The following is a 6,000-nucleotide window of genomic DNA, read 5'->3' as shown; positions in this document are numbered from 1 at the left end:
GAGATAACATTGGTACAAGGTGAGTCATCCCAGGCTAGAAAATGATTGACATGAATCTTGAAGAAAGGCGGATTTCCAAGCAAATACATAGCCTCATTAATATAGCTTAAGAGAATATTTGTATTAGTAAACATGCTAATTTGTTGATCCATTATTGGTTCTGAGTCTTAGGTGGAACTGACTTGAAGAAAGATAGAGTCTAGGGTAAATACATAGTTCATTAACGTAGCTTAAGAAAAACATTTCCATAAGACAAATGCATTGGTTAGCTCAAGTTTTGAGAAAAGTTAAGTTCAGGTGGAACCAGCTGTCATCACAGCAACACAGAATTTTAAAGGAAACCTCCTTTAAATTTTGTATAGAGAAGGGACAAAAATCTGACACGTGTAGTTTGTTTCCTCCTGCCACTTAAGAGAGAGAGAGAGATGAAAAACTTCTGAAACGCAGCCTATTTCCTCCATTTGGGGGCCTCTAGCCTTTCTGCATGTTGCTCTCCCAGTCTCTGGTTGGCTATGAGATTATTGTGTAGGTGACTTTTGTTCAATTTGCTTCATACTATTCAGGAGTATAAAAAACTGTTTGAGATGTTTTTGGATCTATTGTTTGTCTCAAATGTTTGTAACTTTCATAAATTGTAACCTACATTTCCATTATAAATTGTGCATATAAATTCAGCTAAATAACAATGATTTGTTCATTCAACTGCCCTGAACAGGTAGGGTATCCATTGGAATCTTTCCAGCCTTTGGAAAATGGAAATTTTTAGTTATCATTAAGCTAATGCCTCTTGCATTTGAACCAGTAACTACAAAGTTAATGTTTAAACTGTTTTAAATGCTAATGACATAGTTGAAATATTTTTAAAAATATGATCGTATAAAATTTTCACTTTAGGAAGGCTCAGTGTACCTACTTTTGAGCAAATCACCTACCAGTGCCTATTTCCGTATTTCCTGACCCTGTGTCGTTCTGGGTGGGTTGTGAGACTTCTGCCTGACCTGGTAAATCAGTTAATCTGGTCAGTTTGGGAAGGTAGCCTCATTTTCAGAAGTGAAATATTAAAAAGTGATGATATAAACCTAAAATGAAAGTAGAAGCATATTTCCGCTTCCTTATTTTAAACAGAAGTGGACCTGAGCTGCTGCAATCATGGGGCTGTTTGATATTGCAACAAAGGAAGTGAAACAGAGATAAATGAGTCCTGTGTAACAAGGGCCCATCTTCAGGTAACAGCCAGATTGGAAATGGCACTTTTCTGGTTAAAAACATTTGTGACTCAAGATTTCTCTTACTGCATGCTGCATGGCACAGCCCTTCCACAAATGGAAATACTAACCAGAAAATTTACACATTGGAGAGTCTATTTCTGCTGAATAAGTAGCTGTAACCGGTATATATGGAAAGGCTTCTTAAGAAAACTTCTTTAGAAACTTGATAAAAATTTATAGATATGAAAAGCTGGAGTAACCAATTAAATGCCCAAATCCTTTAATTCTGCTTTCAAGGCCTTCAGTGATTTGGACCTTGGGTGGCCTTTATGGGCTCATTTGTTCTCACCACTCTGCACCTTAAACACCATGTTTATCTCACTTTCTCCAGTATTCAGTGTACTTTTTCTCTCAGGGCTGTTCCTGGGGAAACATTCTCTTGTGTGAATCTCTGAGTTAGGTGGTCTCCTATATCTTTTCTGTTTCTCTTACTTTATCATTATTCTTAGCATACTGTATCTAATTTCACTTATTAGATTATCCTGCTGCTAGGCTGAAAGACTTGGTATATAACTCCTCTTCATCATTTTATCCCAAATGCCTGGCACTTACTTGGGAATCCTTCAGTAAGTATTTGCTAAATGAATGAGTTCATTGCAGAAGCATTAAAGAATTTTTACATTTAAAATTTTAGAAGTTGTAACTGCAGGATCAAATCTCAGATGGCACACTTAATCATGTAAATATTTTCACTATCTTTATTTTATTTTTTTTTTAACATAGCTGAATTCTAACTATAAGTGGCTGTTCCACTGGATGGCAGAGCATTAAATCTCTGTCATTTAGGGTCTGGATCCTTCTTTGCAGTTTTTTTGCACAGAATCAGAGATTTATAGGGCTTCCCTGGTAGCTCAGTTGGTAAAGAATCCGCCAGCAATGTGGGAGACCTGGGTTTGATCCTTGTCTTGGGAAGATCCACTGGAACAGCTATCCACTCCAGAATTCTGGTCTGGAAAATTCCATGAACTGTTTACTCTATGGGATGGCAAAGAGTCAGATACAATGGAGTGACTTTCACAGAGTTTTATATGTGATCTAGGAAATGGTTGAATGGGCTCCAGTTTTCTGGTCCTGCTCCTAGTCCAAGCCTGCAAAAGGCTTGCCTCCTTTATTGTGGATTAATTGACCATAAATGGGTTTATTTCTGGGCTTTCTATCCTGTTGCACTGATTTATGTTTCATTTTTGCACTAGTACTATGCTCTCTTGATGACTGTAACTTCATAATTATAGTCTGAAGTCAGGGAGCCTGATTCCTTCAGCTCTGCTTCTCAAGACAGCATTGGAAAACATAGACAGAACACCCTTTGACATAAATCACAGCAAAATCTTTTTTGATCTGTCTCCCAGAGCAATGGAAATAAAAACAAAAAATAATCAACTGAGACCTAATTAAAACTTAAAAGCTTTTTCACAGCAAAGGAAACTATAAACAAATGAAAAGACAACCCACAGGCTCTGTAACATCCTAAGAGGTGGGACAGGGAGGGATTCAGGTGGGAGGTATGTATGGGATGGGACATATGTATACCTATGGCTGATTCATGTTTATCTTTGGCAGAAACCAACACAATTCTGTAAAGGAATTATCCTTCAATTAAAAAATAATTATTTATTCAATAAATACACAAATATAATAAAAATAAAGGAAAAGACAACCCACAGATTGGGAGGAAATATTTGCAAACAGTGGAATGGACAAATAATTAGTCACCAAAATTTATAAACAGCCCATGCAGCTCAATATCAAAAAAACAACAACCCAGTCAAAAAATAGGCAGAAGATCTAATGAGACATTTCTCTAAAGAAGACATAGAATTGGCCAGGTGACACTGTAAATCAAAACAACCTCACATCACACTGGTCAGAAAGGTCATCACAGAAAAATCTGCAAACGATAAATGCTGGAGAGGGTGTGGGGAGAAGAGAACCCTCCCCCGACCCCCCACACACTCCACTGGTGGCAGTGTAACTTGGTACACCCACTGTGGAGAACAGTATTGAGGTTCCTTCTGTGCTCAGTTGCTCAGTCATGTCCATCTCTTTGCAACCCCATAGACTGTAGCCCGCCAAGCTCCTCTGTCCATGGGATTTCCCAAGTTAGAATACTGAAGTGGGTTACCATTTTCTTCTCCAGGAATCTTCCTGATCCAGGGAGCATAGGCCATCGCAGGCAAATTCTTTACCTGAGGCACCTAGGAAATCCCATGTATGTTTCTTTAAAAATTAAGTATAGAGCTATCATAAATTCCTGCAGTCCCACTCTTGGGCATTTATCCAGAGAAAAACCTGGTCTGAAAGGACATGAATCCCAGTGTTCATTGCAGCACTGTTTACAGTAGCCAAGACATGGAAACAACCTAGATATACATGAATTGTATATTTAGACCAGTGAATTGATAGAGATGTGGTACATGTATACAATGGAATATTACTCAGCCATTAAAGGGTTAGATTGGGAGTTTGGAATTGACATGTGCACATCACTAAATTTAAAATAAAATGCTAAAAATTAAAATAACATAAAATGCTTTTCCATGAAGAAAACCATTTCCCTTGTGGGGAAAAAAAAAAAAAAGACTAAACTCTGTTGGCACAGGAGTGAAAAAACTCATGGAGTATCATAGAGTTTATAATCTAACCAAGGAAGAAAAGAAAAAGATTAAGTTAGTTTCTACTTGGTAGTCAAAAGAATATTTTGGGAGAACACATGTGATATACATCCTGGGGGCTCCAGGCATATTTGGAAGACCATGAAGGAACTGATATTGGTCCAAATCAGGGGATGACAGCTCCAGAGAACTGACGCTTGGCTCTGTTGATCCCTAGTCTGGTGTGGCCAATAAAATATAGGTTATATTTTATGATGTGTAAATTAATTGTGTAGGAACCCAAATTTAGCTCTCAGTTTTTAAAATAAATCTCCTTTTGTGGACTCTAAATCAGAAGGCAAAGTCACAGAGACTCTTAGCTGATATGCTTTCAGCCAAAGCAAATGCTAACAATGAGAGCAATGATGATCTGGGCCCCAGATCTGCCATATCACTGGGGGTTTCTCCCTTTATGACCATACAGAGTGATGATTGTATGCAGCCCAGTCCTTCCTGGTGAGAATCGCTTCCAGCTGTTGCTATTGTTCAGTCACTCAGTCATGTTGGACTCTTTAGAACCTCATGGACTGCAGCATGCCAGGATTCCCTGTCCTCCGCTATCTCCCAGAGTTTGACCAAACTCTTGTCCATTGAGTCAGTGATGCCATCCAATCACCTCATCCTCTGTTGTTCCCTTACCCTTTTGCCCTCAATCTTTCCCAGCATCATGGTCTTTTCTAATGAGTCAGCTCTTCCCATCAGATGGCCAAAGGATTGGAGCTTCAGCTTCAGCATCAGTCCTTCCAATGAATATTCAGGACTGATTTCCTTTAGGATTGACTGGTTTGACCTCTTTGCAGTCCAAGGAACTCATAAGAGTCTTCTCCAACACCACAGTTCAAAAGCATCAATTCTTCAATGCTCAGCTTTCTTTATAGTCCAACTCTCACATCTGTATATGACTACTTGGAAAACTACAGGTTTGGCTAGATGAAACTTTGTTGGCAAAGTGATGTCTCTGCTTTACATATGCTGTCTAGGTTTGTCATAGCTTTTCTTCCAAGGAGCAAGCATCTTTTAATTTCATGACTGCAGTCCCCATCCACTGTGGTTTCGGAGCCCAAGAAAATAAAGACTGTCATTGTTTCCATTTTTTTCCCCCATCTATTGCCATGAAGTGATGGGAACAATGGAAACAGTGACAGACTTTATTTTCTTGGACTCCAAAATCACTGCAGAAAAGCTATGAAAAACCTAGATAGTATATTAAAAAGCAGAGACATCAGTTTATTGTTGAAGGTCCATATAGTCAAAGCTATAGTTTTTCCAGTAATCATGTATGGATGTGAGAGTTGGACCATAAAGAAAGCTGAGTGACAAAGAACTGATGCTCTTGAACTGTGGTATTGGAGAAGACTCTTGAAAGTCCCTTGGGTTGCAAGGAGATCAAATCAGTCAATCGTAAAGGAAATAAATCCTGAATATTAATTGGAAAGACATCTGAAGCTGAAGCTCCAATTCTTTGGCCACCAGATGTGAAGAACTGACTTGTTAGAAAAGACCTTGAAGCTGGGAAAGATTGAAGGTGGGAGGAGAAGGGGACGACAGAGGATGAGATGATTGGATGGCATCACAGACTCAATGCACATGAGTTTGGGCAAGCTCTGGGAGTTGGTGATGGACAGGGAAGCCTGGTGTGCTGCAGTCCATGGGGTCGCAAAGAGTTGGACAAGACTGAATTACTGAACTGAACTGAACTAATGGGACTAAATGTCATGTCCTTAGTTTTTTGAATGGTTTGAGTTTTAAGCCAGCTTTTTCACTCTCTTCTTCCACCTTCATCAAAATGCTGTTTACTTCTTCTTCAAGTTCTGCCATAAGGGTGGTGTCATCTGCATATCTGATGTTATTGATATTTGTACCCTCAGTTTTGATTCCAGCTTGTGCTTCATTGAGTCCAGCATTTTGCACAGTTATATATTTGAACCCCAGCTCCATGTCTTATTTAGGGAATTTATAACTTCTCTAACACTATTTTTAAAATTTGTTTATATTTTATTGAAGGATAATTGCTTTACAGAATTTTGTTGTTTTCTGTCAAAACTCAACATGAATCAGCCACAGGTATACAAACAGCCCCT

The sequence above is a fragment of the Capricornis sumatraensis genome, chromosome 4, assembly GCF_032405125.1.
Source record: "Capricornis sumatraensis isolate serow.1 chromosome 4, serow.2, whole genome shotgun sequence".
Taxonomy (NCBI): Eukaryota; Metazoa; Chordata; class Mammalia; order Artiodactyla; family Bovidae; genus Capricornis; species Capricornis sumatraensis.
The sequence above is the reverse complement of the archived record's forward strand: the minus strand, read 5'-3'. Positions refer to the sequence as shown.